At 40.3% G+C, this 27,883-nt stretch overlaps 1 non-coding gene and 1 pseudogene across 1 annotated transcript; both read left to right on the top strand.

Moving 5' to 3' along the window:
• Nucleotides 1–10,579: 10,579 nt before the first annotated feature.
• On the top strand, nucleotides 10,580–10,652 carry trnat-ugu (transfer RNA threonine (anticodon UGU)). Its single transcript has one exon. It is a non-coding gene; the product is annotated as a tRNA-Thr (tRNA).
• A 7,274-nt stretch (nucleotides 10,653–17,926) lies between these two features.
• Nucleotides 17,927–23,093, top strand: LOC116702042 (uncharacterized; annotated as a pseudogene).
• Nucleotides 23,094–27,883: the final 4,790 nt, after the last annotated feature.

Genomic DNA, 27,883 nt, shown 5'->3' with positions numbered 1-27,883 from the left:
TCTCCTGTAGAACCAGCTCCCAGTCTAGGTTAGGGAGGCAGAAACCGTCATCTCATTTAAGAGTAAACTTGAAACTCTCCTCTTTGATAAAGCTTATAGTTAGGGAGTGAGGAGTAGCAGCTTTAGCCTAGACCGGCGGAGGAGGTTGTATAGCTACAGCCACGGCACCCTTTTGGCTTCTGTTTCTCTTCGTAGTTGTCAGATTCATCAGCCATTCCTTATAGAACTGGCTCAGGTTCGCATTGCACCAGCTCTTAATTATGCTGTTTAAGACTGCCGGAGGACTTCCTTTGACCATCCTCCTCGCTCCTCTTTCTATCCATCTGTGTGAATCCATGTCCCTTGCCATGGTGGCACTTAACTCATGGTTGCAGCTGTTGCTGTGGTCCTGTTCCGCGCCCTGCTACGCTCTGCAGTGCCCTGCTATGCCATGAACTACTACAACTACTATTTCTAGTCATATTTCCATTATCTTTGTTGTGATTATTATTGCCACTGTTCATCACACCCCCAACCGGCCTGTCAGACCTGGACCAAGAGCCTGGGTCTGTCTGAGGTTTCTCCATAAAAGCAAGTTTTCTTCTCTCCACTGTCACACTAAATGCTTGCTCTTGGGGGAATTACTGGAATTGTTGGGTAGTAGTAGTTAAGGTAGTAGTTACTAAGTAGTCTTAGTAAATTATAGAGTATGGTCTAGACTTACTATATCTGTAAAGTGGCTTGCGATAACTCTTATTATGATTTGATACTATAAATAAAATTGAATTGAATTGAATTGAATTAAAAACTAATATATAAACAAGTGTATGAAATGTAACACTGTTATCAGAAAGTGTGCAAAAGATAAAAATAACATTTAAAAAAAATGTAAAAACCAATAAAGTAGTTACTTAGACTTCTCGAGTGACTTTCTCAGTTCCTCCTTCTCCTGAGAAGTCTTCTTCTCTTTTTTTAAGGGGAGGTTTTGACAGTTCTGTCAGAAAGTTGGTGAGGGAAGACGCCCTTTGGGCTTTCACCCTGGCACCCACATGTTGCTCTCCTCGCCATCCCTCTTTATTTGCGTTGCCTTCAGGATAAGGTCCTTTGTATCAGAGAATGAATATTTTAATCAGTATGTCAGCTATTTTAGTGTCATCAGTGTAGATTTAGCATTACTTAAACTAAAACATTACTAAAACATTTTTTGGTTAATTTGGTAAACATGCATTTGCACTTTTTTTTATTTCACCATGGAAATCAACAAGCAAAGACGATCATAGCCTTGAATTTGAGTGAACAAAGTGGGGCACACTGTGATGAAAGCTCCTATGAAGTCATCCCTGAGGGATCAGAGCTGAAATGAACCAGAAAGATGGCCAAGCCCTCTTTCAAGTAAACTGACAATGTGAACAGAATAAAAATCTGAGTGCCTTTTTGGGGCACGTTATAAAATCTGAGATTGGTTCATTTGAAGAGGACTATATGTAAAAACGCCCTAACATTAATCCTCTAACAGGGTATTTTTAGAGGCTACATGTTCCTGTTGACTCAATTTCCTTCATGGTCTTTTGCTACCATCTAGTGGATGTTTGGATGGTCCTACAGACTATCATGGGAAGCCACTCTAATCTTATTTTACACGGTTGTATGCAAACAGAATGACCCATTTGTTATTGATTTTAGTGTGTACAGAAAAGATTAATCATGACGTATTGAAGGACAAGCCCACATATTGAGCTGTCAGCAGATGCAGAGGGAGAGAGCCAAGCAGAAGAGCAGGGTTTAAAATGTGGTTTGGATGTGTTTCCAAAATTTATCAAATTATTTAGAAATGAAAAGAAAATGTGTTATTTTATCATTACCAAACAAGCACATTGTGCCTGTAAATAAAAGGATGAGCAAGATCTACTACAAGGGTTAAAAAGATCTTTGTGACATGCTTCTTGTGTCATAATTACTTAAATTGTATAGTCTAAATTATAAACAAAAACAAAAAAAACTATAAATATTAAAACTTTATTTCTCTCTTTTTGATCTCAGGAGTATATGTAGACAAACATTGTTTACTGCCTGCTTTGCAACAAGCCCCAAGACTCCATTGCAAGTCACCAGAAGATGAGAATGAAGAACCACACCTCAGAGGAGCAGGAGTAAAAAACATCCAGAGGGAGGCAGGGCAGTACAGCCCAATCCAGCAGGGGAGAGTCCTAGCCCGACCAGGCTCCTCTCTTTACCCTGTCTCTCTTAGTTATGCTGCAATAGTTTTAGACAGCTGGGGGACTTCCTTTGACACACTGAGCTCCTCGCTCCTTTCCATTTGTGTGCATCCATAACCAGAAATGCTTGTTACTAACCTAGCTCTGGGGAGTCATTCCCCGGAGTCCTTATGTTCTTTTTCCCCCAGTATGTTTCCTTGGATTAAGGAAGCTACAAAATTATGATTGCAGCTGTCACCATGGTCCCGCTACACGTCATGTGATGCCCTGTTACATCCTGCTACGCTCTGCGGTGCCCTTCTATGCTGTGAACTACTACAAACTACTATTTCTACACACTGTTCCATTATCTCTTATTTTGGCTCCTGTTGCCACTATTCATCACACCCCCTACCAGCCCCGTCAGACACCGCCTTTGCGTTTTTCTTCTCCACTGTCACACTAAAGGCTTGTTCTTGTGGGAATTACTAGAATTGTTGGGTCTTAGTACATTATAGAGTGTGGTCTAAACCTACTCTATCTGCAAAGCGTCTTGAGATAACTCTTGTTATGAATTGATACTATAAATAAAATTGAATGAATTGAACAGTGACAAACACTCCACAACCACACCAGAAATCAGAACCAACATAGGGGTTAGATTACTACCACTGCAATATTTGTTGCACTGAAATGAGAATATGCTAAGACCATTTCAACCTGTGTCTTTGTGCCTGTGTGTCTTACCTCAATGACTGTTGTTAGGTCTCAAAAAAAGGATGCCATTGCCGTTGATAAGAGGAAGTTGATAAGATCTAGTAAAGAACAGCCGCTGGAGACTACGTCCCTCACACTGCAACTACATACTTCAAGCATTACCAGAGACAGTGCCAGATATTGTAAACTTTTGGGCACGGCCCAGTCTAGGAAGGTCCGGAGGCATGCTTACCCGGGCCGATTTATTGCCCAGCGAGGCTTAAAAATATGTCATTTGGGAGAAACATGCAGTGACGTTATGATTTAATTATTGGGTTTTTCTACATTATCATTTGGTAAAATTAATTTAACAATTTTTCAATTTTCAAGAGGCAGGTGATAGTTCAAAATGTAAAAATATTATACGTAAGAAAACAGATCAAGCAATCTGTTTGATTTATAGCCATGATATGAATAACCACATAAAATGGCTATGATTTAAATTCCTTGAACTACCACAAAGTAGCCTAACAAAGTCAGATAGTAGGACTTAAAGACGCTCCAAAATGTACGGAGCCCCTCTGGGGTCAGCTGAGAAAGAAAACAAACTAAACCGTGTGCAGAGAATACAAATCCATTCCCTCGGTTTAATAAACTGTACGCATGGATTCATAAACCGTGCCATCTGTTTTATCAACGTGAGCAAGTTAGGAAAGATATTTACAGATTCAAACTTCTGGGGTCAATTACTCTATAGAAAAAGGATATTAAATCACAAATGACGCACCAGTGAGCTACAAATACATTTTTTTCAAAATGAGCCGTCCTCCAACCTGGAGAAATAAGATTAGTCTCTAGTAGCAGCCAGCGGTGCTTAGGGACCATCTATAATAATAACATATAACATATATAATATACATATTTTTTAGGGGGGTCTTCGCCTCTCTATTGCATTGGCTTCCTGTGAAATCAGTTTCTCAAAAATTGCATCGTTTTACAGGAATAGCACACTGCAAGATCAGAGTGATTGAACAATCAGAATTCAGAATTCAACTAACCATGTAATAAGGCTTTTTAAAAAAAAAAAAACTGGTAGCTGTTCTATATGGCGGGAATTCTGGAATAATAACCATATTGTCCTTAAAAAAAAAGTCTATCGTAAACCCTGCTCCCAATATTTTTTTTACCAATGACAAAAATGGATTTCCGGAGCAAACATTAAATAGGTCAGGAAGACATGGACCGTTTGCTCACTGGGCCTTGAGACGTCGGTCTGTGGCGTGTCAGCGACGGCTTCTATACGTCGTGCAGATGATATATTTATACATTGTCCTGACGTATTTCCTACGTCGTGCAGACAAGCCAGGCCGTTACGTTGCCCCAACGTCTGCTACTGACTGCATTGACCAGATGTCTTCTGTATGCCCTGCAGAAATGCTGGAACACATTTTTTATTTCATTTTTTTGTTTCTTCTCCCTTTGCTTTATAGTGGTAGAACAATGATTGTAAAGTAAGTAGTTTTTTCAGATATGAATAAAAAATCATTTTACTGAGTAGAATATGACAAGCCAGATGTTACAGTTTACAAGCACCTAGGGTCAGCCCTACAATCTGATAGCGCTGTAGGGCCAATAGGTCAGTAGGGGGGGCTGCTGCCTCTGCATTAGCCACATGGACGCTCAAAGGCATTGAGAGTGAGGACAACAATTTGTGTTAGTTGTCAATATCGTACAAAATGCACATTTACTAACATAAACATGATACACTTTTAGGCACGTTTGTGAAGACTGTGTAGCAACGTTTTTATTATCTTGACTTCAGACTAGTTAACCAGGTTTTCTTAACTTTTAACAGTTTTTAGATATATCTTGGTCATCGTGGCAAATGAGAGATTTGAAAAATACAAATTTAAGTTTAAACTAACAAAAGATCCTTAATCAGTCCTTCAGTTTAGACATATTCAGTGATACTGCACCAAAGGGTTAGTTTAAGGACACGACATGATACTTAAAACATTAAATGTAAGCACTTAAAGATCAATAAAAATGCAAAATATAATGAAAACGTAAACAGTGTTAGAAAAAAATAAAGGATAGACCAAAAGATTGATTACACTGTGTTCACAGCATTGCACAAAAGAGTTATTGATATTGCATTATAAAGTGTACATTGATGCTGCACATGTGGAAATGAATTGTCATTTATGGTGCATGTGGTATACTCGGAGCAGTGTTGGTTATAAAGTCTCACACACATGCATGCACGCACACAAGGACACGCACACGCACACATACATACACACACACATACACACACAAATTGCAAATTAAATAGTCTGTAAAATGAAAAGCAATGCTCAACCTAACTCAAATCAGCTGTTGGAGGCGTTCACCTTTCTGCTAAACCAATCAGAATCATACACAAATGGCAAGGGCCAATCGCAGAGTCACAAGGTTTAAATCTGTTTCTCCCTTTGCTATCAGCTGTCGCTCCAGTCATCTACTCCAGCTGACCGGTCCAGAGGCTTTGGTCTATATATTTTTATATATATATATATACTGTACATATAGACCAAAGGCTGTCATGTAGTCATGTGACAATATATATATGTATGCTCCAGAGCCTTTGGCCTACACAGTATATATATATACACAAAGGACAATAAATCTTATTGGCATGTGTGAAAACATGTCTCTCCTGATTGAATTTACTGTTGTGTGATAGGTGGATATGATTTCATGATAAATACATGGTCAAAACATTTTCTTACTCGGCCATAGCCGGTTAGGTACATTTTTTAAATTCCTAAACCACATGTAGAGTCACATGTGAAAAAATTCAAACTACAGTCTGTGCTGCAGCAGTTCACACGGACCAAACTCTAGTTAGTTTTTCATTGCTATACCAAAGTTGTTTGGGAAAAACTGTGAACATCAAATCTTATTAAGGCCAGATGTCTGTTACTTTCTGTCTTTGTGTTGGCGTTCTAACCTCTGGTAGATTTCTGAGGCTTATGGTTACCTGGCCCTCAGATCTCTGCAGGGTAAATCCAGACAGCTAGCTAGACTATCTGTCCAATCAGAGGTTTTCTGTTTTCTGTTGTATGATTTAAACTACTTTTGAACATACGAGTTTCACTAAAACAAGTACCTTATGAAGCTGTTTTGCAGAGGCGCCATTGCTCTGTACGACACTTAGCGCTGCCCAAGACGATTGTGATTGGTTTATAGAAATTCCAATAACCAGAGCACGTTTTTCTCTCAACGCAGAAAGCCTTGTAGACTCCTCGGAACCTCCTCCTCCGCACCGCAATGGAGGAAGGTCTGGCAAAGTGAGACTAGTCTTTTCCCTATGGCCAGAAACCCCACCAGGCCAAAAAATATCCTTTTTTTATTTTACAGTTTTGTTCGATTGCTATGACAGTTTTTTCCATACTTTTAACAACTTTCCTAAACTCTTAACCCAGTTACCCAGTGTTAGGATATACAATTAACCCATTTCCCGTTGCTTTGACACAAAATACATACAGTTAACACAACATTTGAAATGCTTGAACATCTTTTACAAACAAGCTCAACCAAGACCAAAACAATGGATTTTAACTGACAAATTTGCAAATGCTTTCACACTGTATGTCAGAACAGATGTTCTAAACCTCTCTTAGGCTAAAGTCAAAGTGAACAGCTGTTCATATTGTAAATTGAAACAAAAATATATCCCCTGCATTTTACATGTATACCTTTGTTACTGTAAATGAGAGAAACACCTGATTGAAGTTATGCAAATAGATCAATTACAGCTGATTCCTATCTAGTGATGACGGTACATGTAATAAATGTAGTATATTCATTGCCCTGGAGGAGAGGCTTAGTGAGTTTGAGGCCTGGCTCCTCACAATGGAATCAAAATCAAATGCTTCTGTAGCTAGCCAGCGCCCCTTAGCTGGTGCGGGCCAACGTACTGTAGCTTCTGTTAGCAGTCCCCCGGGAGACCCCGAGCAGCCGGGCAAGTAGGTGACTTTCCGAAAGAGGCGTAGTGCTAGCTTCAAACCAGGGAGAGACACAGTGGGGGCCGCTCCAAATCGGAGCCTATGACTGGCCACCAACATATTCGCCTTTCTAACAGTTTCTCCCCACTCAGAAACACACAGACTGAGAAGCCAGCTCTAGTTATTGGGAACTCTATACTGCGGTAAGTGAAGTAGGCCGGTCCGGCGGCCGCGGTCGCATGTGTCCCTGGGGTCAGAGAGGGCAATACAGAATCCCATCTAAAGCTGCTGGCTAAAGATAACCGTACCGTGTAGGTGGTAATGAAACCTGATTATGAAAATCGGAGATCACTAAAATTAATGTTGAGTCACTTTGTTCATATGCAAAGACAAGGTCAGACTCAGGAGTGGCAGCCATATTTGATTCAAGCTTGTTAATTAATCCTAAACCAAAACTAAATTATAACTCGTTTGAAAGCCTTGTTCTTTATCTTCAAAATCCATCATGGAAAGCGTTAAAGCCAATTATATTTGTTGTTATGTACAGAGCTCCAGGACCACATTCTGAATTTTTTTACGGAATTCTAAGAGTTTCTATCAGGTGTAATCCTTACATCAGACAAAGTACTTATTGTAGGGGATTTTAATATCCATGTGGACGTTGACAACGTTAGCCTTAGCATTGCTTTCAACTCACTACTAGATTCAATTGGTTTTAGTCAGATAAGACCACACCCTTGACTTTGTGCTGACATATGCCTTCAAAAGTGAAGTTTTAAAAGTATTTCCGCAGAATCCTTTATTATCAGACCATTCTCTAATAACTTTTGAATTCTTACCACCCGACTATACTAAAGTAAACAAAAGCTTCTACACTAGATGCCTATCTGACAGTGCTATAGCTAAATTTAAGGAAGATATTCCAACAGTATTTACTTTAATTCTGTTCCTTAATATAACAGAGGACCTTTATGTTGACTTTAGTTCCTCCCAAATTGATAAATTTGTATATGGGGCCACGACCTGCCTATAGACGAATTTAGAATCTGTTGCTCCTTATAAAAAGAGGATGATGAAGCAAAGGAAACTAGCACCTTTGTATAACTCCCAAACTCACAAATTAAAACAAATCTTGCGAAAACTTGAAAGTAAATGGCATTCTATGAAACTGCAAGAATCTCGTTTGGATTGGCAAGACTGAAAAAAAGTCTGAAAATGTACAGGAAGGCCCTCTGAAATGTCAGATCAGACTATTACTCATCATTAAGAAAATAAGAACAACAGCTGTAGCCAGGCTGACAGATAGTCACAGCTCTATTGAGCCATCACTTCCTATAGCTCTGAGTAGTAACACATTCATGAGCTTCTTTAATGATAAGATTACAACAATTAGAGATAAAATTCATCACCTTTTGCCCTCAATTTCTAATGGTCCACCTTGCAAGTAGCACTAGAAAGAAAATGAGAAAACCTGACATATACTTAGACTGCTTCTGTCCTATAGACCTTCAACAAATAATGTCAAAGGTCTCTTCAGCTAAGCCATCTACATGTCTCTTAGAGCCCATCCAAACGATGGTAACTTAAAGAAGCATTACCTGCGGTCAACACTTTATCACTAGATATGATCAATATGTCTTTATTAACAAGTTATGTATTGCAGTCATTTAAAGTAACTCTGTAAAAGTTACTAAGTAAAACCTCTTCTGGAAAAAACCTCCTTCGACCCTGAGGTCTTAGTAAACTATAGGCCTATAGCTAACCTTCCCTTTCTCTCCAAGATCCCAGTCGCTAACCAGTTATGTGATTTTCTACATAGCATAGTCTATTTGAGGACTTTCAGTCAGGATTTAGAATGCACCATGCACAGAGACGACACTGGTGACAATTACTAATGACCTTCTAACTGTTGCAGACAAAGGACTTGTCTCTGTTTTACTAAATCTTAGTGCCTAATTCAACACTATTGACAATACCATCCTGTTACAAAGACTGGAACATTTAGTTGGCATTAAACAAATCGCACAGAGTTGGTTTAAGTCGTACTTATCCAATCTATCTCAATTTGTTAACGTTAATGATAAGTATGCTAAGTTAGCCATGGCGTTCCCCAAGGCTCAGTGCTTGGACCAATTCTATTCCCCTTCCTCCAGGCAATATTATTAGGAAACACTCAATTAACTTTCATTGTGAAGCAGATAACACCCAATTACATCTATCAATCAAGCCAGACGAAACCAGTCAATTAGATAAACTTTAAGCATGCTTAAATTATATAAAATCATGTATGACCTACAATTTTCTAATGGTAAACTTAGAATAAAACTGAACTTATTGTGCTGGGCCGTAAACACCTCCAAACATCATTATCCAGGGATATAGCTACTTCAGATGGTATTGCCCTGGCCTCGAGCACTACTGTCAGAAATCTAGGAGTTATTTTTAAGAACAGACTTTTTTCATCTTCGTAACATTGCCAAAAATAGGAACATCCTGGCTCAAAACTAGAATGGGAGCCAGAGCCTTCAGCTATCAGGCTCCTCTCCTGTGGAACCAGCTCCCAGTCTGGGTTCAGGATGCAGAAACCGTCACCACATTTAAGAGTAAACTTAAAACTCTCCTCTTTGATAAAGCTTATAGTTAGGGAGTGATGACTTGCAGCGTTTGCCTGGACTGGTGGGGGAGGATGTATAGCTACAGACACAGTATCCCTTCTCTTCTCTGCTTCTTGTCATAGTTGTCAGATTCATTTACCATATAATCAATAACATAATAAAAATAGAGAGAGGCAGGGCAGTACAGCCCGACCAGGCTCCTCTCTTTACCCTGTCACTCTTAGTTATGCTGTAATAGTTTTAGACTGCCGGGGGACTTCCTTTGACACACTGAACTCCTCTCTCCTTTATCTTTCCATCTGTGTGCATCCATGTCCCAGAAATGCTTGTTACTAACCTAACTCTGGGGAGTCATTCCCTGGAGTCCTTATGTTCTTTTCCCCCAAGCATGTTTCCCTGGATCAAGGAGGTTCCAAGATCATGTTAGCAGCTGTTGCCGTGGTCCTGCTACACGTCCTGTGATCCCCTGCTACATCCTGCTATGCTCTGCTGTGCCTTGTAATTCCGTGCTGTGCCTTGTATTGCCATGAACTCAATCACTGTTCCATTATCTTTTACTGTGACTGTTATTGCCACTATTCATTTCAACCCCAACCGGGCATCAGACTCTGCCTACCAAGAGCCTGGGTCCAACTGAGGTTTCTTCCTAAACGGGAGATTTTCCTCACCACTGTTGCACTGTTGCTTGCTCTAGAAGGAACTACTAGAACTGTTGGGTCCTTGTAAATTATGTGGTCTAGTGTGGTCTAGACTTACTCTATCTGTAATGTGTCCGAGAAAACTCTTGTTATGAACTGATTCTAAAAATAAAATTGAATTGAAATTTGAATTGACTTTGGCTGTCACGTAGTCATTTAACGATCGTGAAATATGGAGAGAACAGGTGGATTTATAGATAATGTGATAAGGTGCTGATAAAGTGATGTAATTACAGGAAAATAGAAATGCAGAGTTCTCTTTCACCTTGTACAATATTTACAAACAACTGACAAGTTAATTTTGAGTTAAGAACTGTACCAACTAGCATTACTGGGTGTAATTTGTCTTTTGGATCAATCATCTTAATATATGAGTGAATTACTTTGTTTTTACAGCAGGATTTTGAGGTGCTGTGGCTTAGTGGTTAAAGTGCCTGTCTTGTAAACAGGAAATCTTGGGTTCTAATCCCAGCAGTACCTGGTTGAAAGTAAATTACTTGTGCAGGGTTCTGTTGCATTGCAACTTCCTTAGAGTCCTTTACTTTTTCAAATCAAGAATCAACTTTGTTTGATTGTAGTCAAATTAACAGTTTGGGAGAATTCTGAAAGAAATAACATTGGTAAGTTGGACAGATTTTTTGCCTGAACCGTGTAGCGTCACTACTGAAGTACCTCATGGTGCTTGGTCATGTTATTTACTCACCGGCTTTTACCACAGCTTTGCCGATGACACTCAACTTATAATGTCTTTTCCTCGGTCTGAAACACAGGTGGCAGAATGAATCTTCATTAGTTCAGAAATGTATTTGATATGATCAAAGTTTTAATGTAATAGGTGGTGCTAATGTGTTCCAGTTACATTAAACTGTTTTAAGTGGTTAGTCTTGACATTGGCTGTCATGTAGTGATGGCCAAATGAAGCTCAACAAAGCTATCTGAACCATTTCATTCACTTTCTGAGCCCACTAGATGGCGCTTTTGGTTTAAAAAAAAAGGCAATTCAAAGTGTTTTGTTTAACCCTTTGTTCAACAGATTTTTCAAACATATAGACAATATTTAGCTCCATGTGTTGACATTAAATCAAAATATCACAAGTGGTTGGTCTTGATACTGGCTGTCATGTAGTCATGGTCAAATATCAAGGGGACAGGTTGATGGAGAATATAGAGAGAAGATAATGTGACAAGGTTCTGATAAAGCAATGTAATTATAGGAATACATAAATGCAGTTTTCTCTTTCACTTTTTACAGTCAGTACAATAAAATGACAATTTGAGGAACTCTAAGAATTACTATTACTGTGTGTCATTTTCTTCCCAGATCAAACATCTGGTCTTGACATTGGCTGTCATGTAGTCATAGTCAAATATGGAGAGAACAGGTGGATTTATAGAGAAGTTAATGTGATAAAGTGATGTAGTTACAGGAAAATAGAAATGCAGAGTTCTCTTTCACCTTGTTCTTAATACTAGATTTTGAGGAGCTGTGGCCTAGTGGTTAAAGCGCCTGCCTTGTAAACAGGATGTCCTGGGTTCAAATCCCAGCATTACCTGTTCGATAAAGAGTTAGTTGCTAAGGAATCTGTTGCAGTGATGCTTCTTTAGTCACAGTAGTATAAGGATTACAGGTGAAATCACAGTGGTCAAAGCGTTACCGTAAAAAAAGTACTCATAGTACTGTAACTAGTAAACTACAGTATTTTTGCTTTTTTATCTTATCATTATTTCAATTCTTAATGACGTACCATGGGATTTTTATTTTATGACCTAAGTTTTATCTTTTTTTGTTCTTTCACTGGCGGAAATGTGCTTTCTAAATTTATCCAATGACGATCAAGTGACATCATCGCATACAGAATAAAGCTCTTAGTCTGGCTATCACCAGACCAAGCTCAATAAATAACATTGCGCATTGGTCTGGTCGTCTGCTCGGTATTTTCCGTACATATTTTCTTTGCACAAGTGGTGTGATAAACGGGCATAGTTCAAATTACTCTGTACGCAATAGGATAGTCCTTCAACCAATCAGACCAACAATCCGGGTGATATGGCAGCAACAGCGGCCTAAACGGGTAGTTGCCATAGAATAATATTATACATTGATAATATTAACGGCCCATGGTAGCTGCCTGCGCCTCTGGGGCCAGCTTTTTGAATGTAAACAAAAAAAGCCGTTGAGTCTTTGGGAAAAAGCGCGTGGATAATCAGTAGGGCTAGCTAGAACTCAAATTTCGTTTTATTTTTTTTACACAAGGCTTTGTCTTGTAGTTGTATCATAGACCATTGATATTAATAAAAAAATATACAGTCTATGGGTTGTGTTAATTTCTTTCACCTTGGTGTTGATTTATTTCACTTTTTAACTGACAGGAATTAAGCAAAAACCCATCCGTGAGAGTTCCTACGGAGACGTCTCCACAGCCATTAATGTTAGTGCTACAGGTAACGTTAGCTACCTTATGTAGCTAGTTAGCTAGCTAGCTAAATGGGGGATATTTCTTTTCCACCCTTGGCCTCTGCAGGAGTTTCCATCCTGGAATCACGGATCCCCCACCAAATGCTTGTCGGGACTTCCAGAAAAACAGTAAAGTTACCATCACTAGGAGCAGAAATACTTTTCTGTGCCATCCTTGTCAGGCCGTGGTGAGCCACAGGTATCCAGCTAGTGCCAGGAGTATACCAGTTAGCTTGAATGAAATGATTTACTCAGGCAGGCACTGTAATTTTACCACAGCTTCAATTTCTGGATTTGTTAACCATGTGAGCACACAGAAATCTAGCTAACTTTAGATTTCCATGTGGCGTAGCAGAATGCTTTCTACTTTTGTGACACGTGGCGCAGTTCAAAGCCACATGTACCGCTTTCACGAGAAGACAGCTAAACCAGGACTTGAAAGGAAAACTGATGGAGTTGATTTGGCTTTCACTGTTGAAGGTTGTAGCTATGTGTCAGCAGATTTTTCAAGCTTGTGTGAACATCTTCATTGGCATATTAAAGATAGATAAATAGTGTCATGCCCCCATGTTAATTATTTAAAACATTTTCATGTCCATTCATCCTTTGCCTCACAATTGATTTGGAAACACAAGTATATATTTGGGGCGGCTGTGGCTCAGTGGTAGAGCGGTTGCCTGCCAATCGGAGGGTTGGTGGTTCGATCCCCGCCCCTGCAGTCATTGTCGAAGTGTCCTTGGGCAAGACACTGAACCCCAAGTTGCCCCCGGTGCTGCGCATTGGAGCGTGAATGTGTGTGAATGTTTATCTGATGAGCAGGTGGCACCTTGTACGGCAGCCCCGGCCACAGTGTGTGAATGGTGAATGTTTCCTGTAGATGTAAAAGCGCTTTGAGCAGTTGTTAAGACTGGAAAAGCGCTATATAAATACAGCAACGTATTCGTCAGCAAGTCACACTTTTGAGACAACCTTTGACGTTGATAATGATAACACAAATGAGGAAGTGGACACAGATGATGTGTTATCTCCAAATGCAGGCTAAAATGCTGTTAGTTTTTTTTGTCACTTTTTTTTCCAAGTTTAAAGCTCTCTCCACTTTGTTTCAACATTCTGTTATCATTTTTCTTCAAATGCTACAAAATTGAATAAAACCCACACCTTCAATGAAAGTTGTGAACTGATAATTTATTTGACTATAACAACAAAAACAACACTGGTTTGACTCATCTTTTGTCTACAGTCCCTGACAAAAGTCTTGTCGCTTGTGTACAAATTGACCTGAAGTGCCGCTGAAATACATTTCTAATCAAGATTTATTTACAAAAAATGGCTCATTTTAATCCCAACAGCTTTTAATAAGTTTTCAGTGCAAAAAAACTGTCAAAAAGTATTCTAATATTCACAGCTTGGTAAAGCCTATGAGTCATTTTTGTAAAGACATAAGTGTTGTGCGCCTTGTCATATGAGCTTCCCTGTGACTAATAATGGATCAATCAGGTCTCAGGTGTATATAAAAACAACCCCAGTACACTAGACCTTCACATCAACTGCAACTAGACCTCTGCAAACAGGCCTAAGATTCACCCTGAGACTAAAGTTTTGATTATCAAGAGGCTGAAGACCAGATCCACTGCTGATGTGGCAGACACCTTCAATGTGTCTCAGCGTCAAGTACAGAGGATTAAAAAAACATTGGAAGACACTGGAGATGTTTTTGACAAGCCCAGGTCAGGCAGACCCCGCAAGACAACTGCTCGAGAGGACCGTTTGTTGGCTCGAAAATCCAAGGCCACCCATTTTCCACTGCAGCAGAGCTCCACCAGACCTGGTCCCCTGAAGTCCCTGTGTCAACCAGAACGGTTGGTTGGATTCTGTCTCGAAATGGCCTCCATGGTCGAATCAGTGCCCAGAAGCCGCACTAAACAAAAGACAATTGAAAAACCGTGTGCATTTGCCAAGGCCCAAGCCTCTAAAAGGATGGACGCTGGAGAATGGAAGAAAGTGGATTTTTCAGATGAATCTTCTGTTGAATTACACCACAGTTGCCGCAAATATTGCAGGAGACCTACTGGAGCCCGCATGTCCAAGATTCACCCAGAAAACAGTGAAGTTTGGTGTCGAAAAGTCAGGGTCTGGGGTTACATCCAGTATGGGGTGTGCGAGAGATCTGCAGGGTGGAAGGCAACATCAATAGTCTCAAATACCAAGAAATCTTAGCTACCTCTTATATTCCAAACCATAAAAGAGGCCAAATTCTGCAGCAGGATGGTGCTCCATCGCATACTCCATCTCCACTTCAAAGTTCCTCAAGGCGAAGAAGATCAAGATGCTCCAGGATTGCCGGCCCAGTCACCAGACTGAACATCATTGAGCATATGTGGAGTAGGATGAAAGAGGAAGCATGGAAGACCAAACCAAAGAATATGATGAACTCTGGGAGGCATGCAAGACTGCTTTCCTATCTATTCCTGATGACTTCATCAATACATTGTATGAATCCTTGCCAAACCGCATGGATGCAGTCCCAAGCTCATGGGTCATACAAATATTAAATTTGAATCTCACAGCCACCACTATTTAATTGGCTGACATATTTTAGTATTTGCAGTGAATTTGTTCATTTATGTATAGGCGACAAACTTTGTCTTGCCAAAATTTGACCTGTCTTGTTTAAATTAAATCTTTTTTTAGTGAAACTAATTAATTCAGTGCATTGAACATCATTTGGGAAGTTTTAGCTTTTCATATGAGCTATTTCTTACACCAATTGATTAATTAAAAGTAAGGTTAATAGCAGGTGTTTCTACAAAATAGATAAGCGACAAGACTTTTGTCAGGGACTGTAGGCTGCATGAAGAGTTAACAAAGCTGAATGTGCCTGAAAGAGATATTAAACCTGTTTGTGTTCAATGAACCACTGGTGGTTCGAAATTGGAACGCACCATAAAAGGACGTTATACTTGCATTAAACCGTCATAAACACGCTCATGTCATACATTGTTAGAAAGCTTAAAGTCTCATGATTCCATCGAGCCCACACACAAGCAATAAGGTGACTCACAACGGTTATAATCATGTTCTGAAGTAAAGCAAGACAGACAGATTCGAGTCTAAGACGAGCGTACATCCCTACCTGTCTCCTCGTGTCTTTAATCACAGCGGTGAAAGATCTCCGTAAACGTTGTTTTCCTCCTTCGTAAACACGTCAAGCTATTAGAATATCCAAGCCTTGTAATCCATAATTATCTGGTCCCCTCACAATCTTGTAGTTTCTGGCCAAGTTTCGACGTTCAGAAATCTAGATAGTGCATCATTTCTCGGTTTTTATCGTTTGTAACTTTTTCCCTGTGCGCGCTAGAAATCATGTCGACACATCATTGTAATCTGTGGTGCCAGCAGATTCCAATGAACCTGGTTGCCAGCCAATAGCATCATTCTATCAAGAGATACACTCAAACTAAGCCAATAATATCACACAGCCCCCATTGGGCCCACGTGGGAAAGAATGACAGTAGATCCCACCAATTAGAAGAACAGGTCATAAAACTGGCATCCCTGTGTAGCCAGTAAAAAGACGAGTTGAATGGTACCAGACATGGCCAAAAAAAACTATCCCTGAGTTTACTCCAACTGTCTGAAAGCAAAAAATATGACCTTCTTATAGCATTTCAACATTTCATCAAATTATGATTACTTATTCCTATAAATCTATGTATCTACTTCTTTTAGGCATGTGTGTGAGTGATTTGGATGTGTTTTTGTATTTCAGAAGTTATGTATTTAGCACTTTTTGGGCTTTTTTAGAAATAAGAAATAAGACAAACGCACAGACATATCTGTAGAAATACATTCATATAAAATCCATTTTATAAGCAATTTTCTTCTGGATTTTTTCTGTTCTAAGTTGAGACATGTTGCTAGGGTACTATTTTAGTATATAGCAGTTGTAATATGCTTACAGTAGTGATTTTTATTAATTTTTCAGATGATTTACTTGGACGGAAATAGAAATTCTGTGTTCTAACCTCTGTAGCTCTGTGTCAGTAAGGCCTAGTGTCACAATGCCACTAGAAACAACAAACTGAGAGTGTTAGCTTCACAATGAACTCAGGGTCATCCCAGAGGGCCAAAGCAGATGGAAACTGCAGCATGTTTTAGGGGGTAAAAATTTAGGCGAGAAAATCATTTATTTTCCAGTGTATTTTATTAAGAAGCTCCTTGATCAAAAGATAACCTTCTGAAAATGTGCAACGAAGGAGTGTTTAGAACAGATCAAACCCGTAAAACCTTTTTATAAGAGGAAATTTAGCAATGTTGAGCCAGCCAAGACTTATTTGGACATTGATGTTAAAGGCAAAGAGAGGTTCTATCAGTACATGCCCATCAAGGACACAATAAAACCACTCCTCACTCAGAACTCTGACACAGAAACAACTCCTGATGTTCTGGAAGATGTCAGAGATGGTAGAAACATTAAAGAGAATATACTTTTACAAGATTCACCATCTTCATTGTCTGTCATCTATGTACAGGACACTTGCAGAGATTGCACAGCACAACAGGTCTTCCATTGATCTAATGCAACTTGTTATGTTGTGCAGAAAGGAGGATTTTCAATTTTTGGACAAGAAGAAGGAGAAGAAGAAGAAGAAGGTAAAAGGCTCTGTAATTGCCATTACTGGAGATAATCTGGGTTCATACAGTATTGGGGGGTTTCACAGTTTTGCCGGTACTGTGTCATAGACAGTGACTTTTCAAACAGATCCCGCTGCTACAAAAACAGTGTGGTGCAGGTAGCCCTAAACCAGGAAATCAGCAGTGGAATAAAGTTTGACTTAGTTTTCAATCAGTTGAAATATTATCATGTTTGCCAGCCGTGACTCCCTCCATGCCTGGGTAATGACCTGTTTGAAGGGGTTGTTTCAGTTGATCTTGCTGTGTACATTAAGCACTTAGTGACAGTGGGTAAACACTTCACCTATGGTCAAGCTGGGAGGGCATGCTGCTCAAAGCCGGTTCCTCTTACGTCTCTTTGCTTTACTGGTTGGAGACAGAATCAAAAATGACTGTTGTGGTGGACTAAAATGACACAGGGTATCTACTTTGGAAAATACTGTTAAACTGATAAATGATTCAAACATGCATTTTGTTATCCAGCAGTATCAGTCTGTGCCTGTTGTGGATCTTGGTGTTTATTGCTTACAAAGCAACTCAGAATCACATTATCAGTGTTTGGCTGTAGACAAGCTTGAAGATTATTACCCTCTTTCTGTATATAATCAATTTGGTCTTAATCTTGTTGCGCTGCATCATTCTGTGTTTCAGAAAAATGTGTAATGGACTCCATGGAGAAGGCAATACAGACCGTGCTACCACAGCTAGATGAAGCAAAACTTGAAACTTTGGTCACTGAGTTGGTGAAAGTAGGTGTTGAAGGACCAGATGATCTGCAGTTCATTCAAGAAGAAGACATCAAACATCTGCTCACACCCATTCAGTGCAGAAAGATTCTTTATTCCTTGAAAGTAATGTGAGATTACAGTTGTTTTAATTAACACAGTTGAGCTGCAACAATTATTAACTAAATTTCATTAACTTCAATCATAATTTTGTACAGAAAAAAATTTGCTTTTTAAAAAAAAAGGGAAAAAGAAACTATATGCACGCCTCTGCTATGCTGTCACTGTACTAGATACAGACCCTCAGCTTCCCAAAGAGCCCGAGCACTTGATTATAGGCCCGTGTTTGTGAAAACAGTGCAATACAGTAGAGAAGGACAGTAGGCACAATTTCGAGAAAATGGTCTGAAGATTAAGTAGTTTTAAAGCATGTGACCTCTAGATGAGATATAACACCATTTAAGATATTTCCCAAATTCCCCCATCAATGCAAATTACAGTCATGCATTGTATTTGCTCTATGTTAAAACACATTAATTTCAATATACACTTGCATTGCGGCTGAAAAATGCAGATCATCAAAAATATTTCAATGTTGACATGGAAAATAATTTTCTTGTAATTTTCCTCAAATCACCCATCTAGGCCAATTAGTGATTGAGATATAGCCATTCCAACCTCCTGGCAACCATTTTGGCGGCCATCTTGAAAATGACCCTTTTCCCAAGGTTAGATTTTAATAGATTTTTAGTATGTTATTTAGCATGTCCAATTGTACCAGAATCCATAAAAAAAACTATTGCATCAATTTTGTTGAGGTTTAACCCTATATTGACCCACCTAAAAGGACCTGATGGCCGTCTTTTTGAAAATGGGGCATTACTTGTAGTCAAACTTTAGTAAACTTTTAGTATGTATGTACATCTGATACCACTGTAAACCTCTGAGAAACCCTTTTGTTAGAATTTTTTAAGGGTCAAACTTTATTTTCACCTGACTGTTCTGTTCTTTCACTCATACATGTGTAATGCAAGTCTTGCAAATACTCAGCTGAGCCCTTCATCACCTGAGCCAATGTCAGTTGCCTCTTTCAGCACATGCCCGATATCACCCATCAGTCCCATCTCTGCATGGGTGAACAGTTTTGAAGTGCCATGGAACAAAGTGTGACTCTTAGAAGAGCAGTAGATGCTGGTGGGAGGCCAGCTCCGGATGACTGCAGACACTTGATGAGAGTCACCGTTGATGCGATGAGAGAGCATTCCTTGAACCCCACTCGCGGAGACTACGTGGTAGTGGCAAAAGCTACAACTAAAACATATCCAAATAGCTTTTTAGACGAAACTGAAGAGGGGGAGCCAGTTGGATGTGGGTATTTCAGCGTTATAAATCAGCTCAATACCAGAGTAGAATATTTGAATCGAGGCAACACTCTTTGGTGATGACCAGCCAGCAGTAGCTACATATGCTAGAGTTGACAGTTATGGGTGTGTTCGTTGGCAGCCAGAGGACTATCCAGATGGGGAAACATCAGCATCATTAGAGGAAAAGAAGCTTGAGATGTTGGATGTATTCAACCGAGAGCGCTGAGAGAGGAAGGGTAGAAGACCTAATGGAAATCACTTATGTCAAATGGCGGGATGTATCAACGCAAAGCCTTCCCCGAGCATTCTGGATGTGGGTAAAGAGTGGCCATTTCTCTTTTCACAGAAGTTTTCATTGTCACACTTCACCACTCTCACCACTGTTGACCTATACCCAAGACAAGTCACTTTTTTCATTGCTGATGAAAGCTCCTTAATTGGTCTTTTATGTAGAATTTTCAACAATTAATTGTCACATTTATTGTAGCAGAATAATTGTCCCTGATTATATTGAAACAATGAGTGAAACAATCTGGAATCTTGTCCCTTATGAGGTCATAAGGGGCAAGGTTACCTCCCCTTTCTCTGCTTTGTCTGCCCAGAGAATTTGGCCCACTCATGAGAAAGAGACATAATGGCTTTTAAATGAGCAAAGTGGCAGTTGGTCAAGGCCAGACCCCAGGCTCCATGTTGCCCCCCCCCCTTCTCCTCCTCAAAAGCTTCAGACTCAGAAATGGCACATACTGAGGAAAGCTCTTTGTGGACTGTAATTCTGCACCAAGGTTGAATTTTGAGTAAGAGACTTCAGATACAGTATTAAAGGAACACTAAGGCCTATATAAAAGAGACTTCAGATACAGTATTAAGGGACCACTAAGGTCTATATAAAAGAGACTTTAGATACAGTATTAGGGGACCACTAAGGTCTATATAAAAGAGACTTCAGATATAGTGTTAGGGGATAATTAAGGTCTCTATAAAAGAGACTTCAGATACAGTATTAGGGGACCAATAAGGGGTATATAAAAGCATCCAAAAAGCATGTCATGGTACCTTTTGTTATGAAGGACTCAAATGCAATGGCTAACCAAAAATAAAAAAGATGTATTCAAAAAAGGGAGAAGGGAAGTGGGGAGGCACCAAGGACAGGGCTGCAGAGGACGGAAGGCTGAGGAAGTCTCGGGCAGCAGGGACGCTTGGGGAAGCGGGAAGCTGGGGAGGAGACACAGGAACTGGGAAGACAAGCTGAAGCAGGACGCCGTGGGAGGGGGACTGAGAGGAGAAGCCAGCTGATCGGAGATGGGAACGGGAGTGGAGGTGATGACTGTGGGGAAGAAAACAAAAGGAGGTAAGTAACAAGAAACAGAGATTTAAAATGTTCAAAGGTTAGAGGCTTGTAGCAAGTTTCACCAGGCTGAATGGAGCAACAATCAAGCGAGGAGTGGATGTCGTTGATTGGAGATGGCAGGCAGGTGTGGGCTGCGGGATATGGTGATTATGGATGTGACTCAGGTGTGCGTGGTCAGCTGGCTTCAGCAGGAGGGAGAGTGAGGAAAAAAGAAAACACAGCAGGGACAAAACAGGGCAGGCCAACAGAAAACTCAGAAAAATAGAAAACAAAACAAATTCTCACGGCCAGCTGGACCCCAACCATAACACCTTTAAACCATAACATGGTCTACCCAAATAAATCTTTTTTATTCATTTTTATTACATTAAGATACAATAGTGCTTACTGTGGGCTTTGACAGCAGTAAGAAGCAGTCTCCACCATTTAACTTTGTCAACTGTAGCAACTTTCTCAGAATTCCCTGTCCATCCCATCAACAGTGTGTGTGTAAAGACATCCAGACGCTTCAAAATGACCTGGGATCAACTGAGGAACTTACATAGCCCCAACATTGTTGGTATGTTGCTGCGATATATAGATTTCCATCACAATAAGATGTCCAGACAGTCAATAGACAACGGTTCCCAACAACCCACGTTCAACTGAGAAACTAGGATTACATCGCACCAAAATCATTAGTACATCGTTGCGATGTATGGATTTCCATCACAATAGGACATCCAGACACCAAATAGACGGCGCTTCAAAATGACCCATGATCAATTGTAGATGAAGCAATCTTTTGTGGCAACATACTGTATGTGTGCTTACTGGGGACATCCTGTCAAAGCCCCCATGCTTTACCTCCGGTGTTTATCTACGTAATACTCTCACGAGGACGGTAAAGTCACCCCGACTTCGGGGAATCCTTGTCGTCCCTGATCGCACAGTGGCCATGGTGTCTATAAAAGAGCAGCTGCAGGCTACTAGTACGCTAATTTTGGCTGCATGATACCAGCCACGTCTGTTGTTTTTTCTTTCAGCAAACAGGCTGGGGTGGAGAATTGAAGATCCTTCTTTAGATTTCGATAGTCGTAATCGGAAGCTCATTTCAGTTGACTTTCAACTTAAAATCAAATTTGTGACTCCTTTAAACATCTACATCAGTTTGCCAAGAGTCTGGCGGGAAATGGTTTTCTGTAGCTGCAGTCAGTGTGTGTAATGACAGGAAAGCAATTTGACAAAGTTAGGCCCAGCTTTCACACAATGGCCTTGTGTTTGTTTGTGTGAACCCTCAGAGGTGGCCCTTATGTTGTGTACAGTAACAGTAAATCCTCTTTTTTTCATTTACCAGCAGACAGCCTGAAGTGTGACTTTTCTGGGGACTAAAAGCAAGCCCCCCCCGCTTTGTTCGCTCAATCTGGTTACTGGCTCTGAGCCAATGAAGCGGAAGACAATGGAGAGCTGGGGATGAGGCTAAAGGCAGTCTGCAGTCATGGCCTCCGCCTGACTGAACTCATTTCAGGGTTGATTTGCCTTGAGTGATATGAGCTGCTTGGATTACTGTTGAGTCTCTTTGTTTCTGACTGGGGAAGGGGTCAAAACAAGCTCCTAAGAGCTTAGCAGAGCCACATTAACGTGGCCTCTGGCAGGTTTAAATTTGAACACCATTGCTGATGCTCACATCGTGCCCTGCACCATTCCATGGCTCTGCTTGACTTCAAAAGGAGTAGAGATAGATGTGCTTCCTTTAACTCAAGAAGAAAATCCCTGTTGTGAACACACATTTCTTCATAGCAGACAAATTCAATTATCTAGTTTACATAAAGCTTGGGGTTGTTCATGTGTGAGAGGCTCTCAAGACTGCTTATTTTCTTATTTGAACATATTAACCTTTTTATAGCACACTTGCCACTTCACATTTTACTGTAGACCTAATCTCTGATCCTGTTCTCCCTGGAGTCTTGACAAGTAACAACTGTGTTCTCATTTTCTGTAATTTCCAAATCTTATCATTGAATTTTTGATCATGCAAGCCAACATCAGTAAACATTTAATTACATCATGGCCTTTTTTGTTCTCTGTTCTCCCTCATTACCACCTTGTTTCTCCATCCGGCTTCCTGCGATAACATTTGCATAGTTAAATTGGATGTGCTTCGCTTAATTTAGCAGTCAGGGTGGGATTCTCAATATTCAATGATGATAAAGATGTTCATTTTTCTTCTAGGGTTGGTTAGCCCTACTCCTCACTAGTGTTTCTTACTAATGACAATTGTTTTGCATGTGCACAGTTTTGTGCCTTTTACGTTTAACTGTGTTTCCAGTGGTTAATTCGGGCCGGGGCTCTCCGGGGCTCAGCCTCGGCACATGAGCCTGCTCGTTTGTGTCGGGATGTGCCTGCATGCAGTCAGTTACCAACTGGAAATATGTCCCATAAATTTTGACCAAAGTGATGCTTTTGAAAACATATTTAAGAAAACAGATAAAAGGTTTTTGAAATGGCATGCCTGAGATGAGATGAAAAGAATACGGCAACAACCCGTGCAGCGCCGCTGCGTTGCAGGATTAACAGATAAAAGGGGTGCTCGGAAGTAAAAACGGCCGCTACGAGTTTATGTTGCTGACCAAGGCATTGAATCGGTCTTTGCTTCTCCTCCAGTGGCAGGGCTCCAAGCATCGGAGAACCTGTGGCACTGTGTGTGTGTGTTTATGTGTTTGTATATGTGTGTGTGTGTGTTGTAGTAAAGAGAGAGAATGGGATTTAGGAAGTTTGTGTGAGTTGGACCTGGTCACTACAGACCCAAATGTCCCCCACTGTCTCTTCATGCGGCACAGTATGTTTGGCACATTGTGTGGGTCACTTCCTATAGCATAACAAGGTAATACAATGTGTAATCAAGTGTTGATTGACAAACAGTAATTTACATTCATTTAAAGGCCTTAATACATGTTGATAGGCTCTTGACCTTGCAGTTTTGCACATATGTAAGACTCGATTTCTCCATTTCTTTGCACAAAACTCTCCAGAAAGGGTCATTTAATGTTTAAAAAAAACAAAAAATACCCCTGCATACCCCCGGACCGTCCTAGGGAGAGCCCACCCCACATATCAAATCCCAATTTAACCCACATATCAAATCCCAATTTAACCTCTGTGTGTTTCCATTCATATATTTTCATGCACATTTTGATTTATCACATCAGAAAACAGCAAAATTAAGTTTTTACTTGCGCTTGAAGTGGTTCTTGCCTTTGTTGAAAAAGAGTGGATGCAATGAATGGTATATATGGAACCTTTTGTGGAATAAGTTCTGTTGAGCCAACACTTAGGATGCTTTCACACCTACCGCGTTTGGTCCGGACTTTTAGACATTTCAGTTTGATCGTAATCAAAATTACATGTGTGAAACCTCCCCTGGATCACGGTCTGCAGCAAAGAGCCAAAATTTGGTCAGAAAATTAAGTTCTGGCAGGCGTCGCATTATAAAAGAAGCATAGCTTCAGGCTTAGAGGGTACGTATAGTGTGTGGTTGTGCCAGAGAGTGACAGTGGATGCGCTCAGAGCAGACAGCTGTTGGCCATCAGAGCAGAGAATACTTATTAGGTGGTAGGATCAGGGGCTTTGGACTGGAAGGAAAAAGGGGACAGAGTACCCAGGGCCCTCATGTGAGGAGGGCCCAAAAAGGTGCTAGAATGAATAGCTGTGGATGCGGGGAGGGGATCATAGAAAGTGCCTTTCCAGAGGGCCCATACCTTTGTGCTTTGCCCCTGGGTAGTATGTGTACAGTTTAGGTTTCAGTTTGTCTCTGGATAAACGCTGCAGCTCCTCAACAATGCAACAAAAGAAAAAGAGCCACAGTAGTGTGGTGGGAGCAGAAGTTAACAAAAAAAAAAACTCTAGAGAGAAGATATGAGAGGACGCGGAAGCCCGATCAAGTACAAATCAAGTATCAGGAGACGCCGCTCACAAATGTGACGATGACAGGACATAATTATGTGTTCTTTGCACTGGACTTTCAGGTGGAAGAAAAGCCCTTAATAAATGATGAATGGTTTCTGCTGTTGCCATCTTCCCGGATATGTGTCTTCGTCTCTGGACAGCATTAAATACATGGCAAATACTCAGACATCACAGATCTATTAAAACTTGCCCAATTGGACCAAATTCCTGAAGACCTGTCTCCATTTTTTTTTTTTAGAGGGGTTTGAAGTTTACGGTGTCTTGTTTTGTCATCTGCAAAGATTAGTGGACCAAAATTCCTCCAGGACGCTGTAAAAGCCTCATTGCACGTTATCGCAAACGATTGGTTGCAGTTGTTGCTGCTAAGGGTGGCCCAACCAGTTATTAGGTTTAGGGGGCAATCACTTTTTCACACAGGGCCATGATGGTTTGGATTTTTTTTCACCTTTAATAATAAACACCTTCATTTACAAATTGCATTTGGTGTTTACTTGTGTTGTCCTTGACTATTGTTTAAATTGGTTTGATGTTCCGAATCAATTAAGTGTGACAAACATGCAAAGGAACAGGAAATGAGGAAGGGGGCAAACACTTTTTCACACCACTGTATTTGATCCAAACCAGATGGAAACACACCTATTTCATTTTTATTTGTGCAACATTTTAAAAATTTGCACATTGACAATTTCATATAAATGTAGAAAACACCCCCCTATTATTGGGAGGCTCATCTTATGGTAGCAACTCTGAGTTATGACGATGCTCTACTAATGGAGACAGTAATAACTTTTTGATGTGCTTCTGTCAACCCGGGAGTGCCTGGATGGTTTTTATTACATTCTTGCTTTGATATGGCCCGTGCACAATGCACAAAGCTGGTATAGCTAAGTATTTGAAGCAATAGAATTGATGTGTTGAGCAGGCTTTGCATGAACTGTCATATGCATTTGGGTGCATGTTGATCTGAAACCTTAAGAGAGGCTTTTGCTTGTGAGCATGTACTGGTGTCTTCATTATTCTGCCTCTGCTTAGATCTGTTCTACTTATGCAGCCTTATTATGCAAATACCCCCTCCCCCTTTTCTACACACACAAATATCACTGCTCTGGATGGCCTTCATATCTCTCTCTCTCACTCATCATCTCACCTGTTAGTCTCTATGGCAATCTATGATATCTCTCTTATACTTCTTTCACACCACCTACCTGGGTTGGGCTAGGGTTGTTGGATGACCTTTTGGAAATTCAAACCAAGCCAGTCTACATGGGTATATCCCTGGTCATGGCAATTCATAGATCACCTGGGTCAACCCGGGAGCAATGCATAACATATACCTTAAGTGGTAGAAATGAGCGAGGTTTTTACGTCATATTCAATGAACAGAACAGATAATATCCCATACTCCAGTCCAGCTGTATACCAGCAGAATTAATGATTTGTAGCTACTTGAATCTGTCATTGTACAGAGAGAGAAGTAAAGCTTACTTACTGATTATGTTCTAAAGCACAAATACATAACCATCAAACACTTCTCGGATGATTTTGTGCACACTGATTTCTCCTCCTCTGTATATTTATTGCAGCGGCTGGACAAAGAAGTAGGTTTCTCTAGAATCGATATTTGACTGTTTCAAACAATGGTAAAGCATTTCTCTTTGTTTGATTTGATGGCTGCCCCACTGTCATTTCCCACCAATTACATAATTGTTCCCGCTAAGCTAGGTAGATTGAGGAGGGTCAACTACAGTCCATCTGGGTATAACCCTGATTGAGACATTGGTGGGAAAGGGGTATTAAACACATTCATACATACTGTAGCCAACGGTTATATGGAGCTAGAACAGTGAAACTTATGTTTTGCCTTTGAAAATTAAATTTGGCAGAGAAAAAAAATGGCAGGGAAGTTTTTCCACTGAAACATACAATTTATTTAAATTAATTTATTTTCATAGATTTTGCATGCTTACTTTTTTTAATGACAACCTTCTGATTTTTTTCTAAATGTCACTCTTCATACACAGCTAGCACACAGTCCTTACGTGCCTAGCATTTCTTCCATGAGTTCACGTGGAACTCCCAAACATAAAGTATGTCAAGTCTGTTTATCCGTGCCGCTGTTTATCACATTGAACTGGGCTGGTTAACGTCAAATTTTAAAGGTCCGATGACTAGGTGCTCTTTGGATGTTTTTATATAGACCTTAGTTGTCCCCTAATACTGTATCTGAAGTCTCTTTTACATAGACCTTAGTGGTCCCCTAATACTGTATCTGAAGTCTCTTTTATATAGACCTTAGTGGTCCCCTAATACTGTATCTGAAGTCTCTTTTATATAAACCTTAGTGGTCCCCTAATACTGTATCTGAAGTCTCTTTTACATAGATCTTGGGTCCCCTAATACTGTACTCGAATTCTCTTTTATGACCTTAGTGGTCACCCAATACTGTATCTGAAGTCTCTTTTATATAGACCTTAGTGGTCCCCTAATACGGATCTGAAGTCTCTTTTATATAGACCTTATGGTCCCCTAATACTGTATCTGAAGTCTCTTTTATATAGACCTTATGGTCCCCTAATCTGTATCTGAAGTCTCTTTCCCAAAATTCAGCCTTGGTGCAGAATTCCTTTTCCACTAGAGCCGGTCCCACAATGAGCTTTCCTCCGTATGTGCCATTTCTGAGTCTGTAGCTTTTGAGGAGGAGAGAGGGGGGGACAACTGCAACTTTGCTTGTTTGAAAACCATGATGTCTCTCTCTCGTGGGTGGGCCAAATTCTTTGGGCAGGAAAGGCAGAGAAAGGGGAGGTAGCCTATCCCATTATGACCTCATAAGGAGCAAGATTCCAGATCGGCCTATCTGAGCTTTCATTTTTTCAAAGGCAGAGCAGTATACCCAGGGCTCGGTTTACACCTATTACCATTTCTAGCCTCCAGGGGACTATACTTAGGCTGGGGGAACACATATTCATTTTCATCATTAAATTTCCATGCCATGGGACCTTTAATGAACGTTAATTTGCTGGTCTGGCAAAGGTCTGCTGGATAAAGTGCTAATGTGAGCTAATGTTAGTTATCATAGCTAACGGCCTAAGTAGAATGACAGCAGGGAAACAGCCCTACTGTGGTCTGGGACAGAGGTGGGTAGAGTAGCCAAATATTTTACTCAAGTAAAAGTACTGTTACTTCAGAATAATATGACTCAA

This window comes from Etheostoma spectabile, chromosome 14 (assembly GCF_008692095.1).
Source record: "Etheostoma spectabile isolate EspeVRDwgs_2016 chromosome 14, UIUC_Espe_1.0, whole genome shotgun sequence".
In the NCBI taxonomy this organism is placed as follows: Eukaryota; Metazoa; Chordata; class Actinopteri; order Perciformes; family Percidae; genus Etheostoma; species Etheostoma spectabile.
The sequence above is the reverse complement of the archived record's forward strand: the minus strand, read 5'-3'. Positions and strand labels throughout refer to the sequence as shown.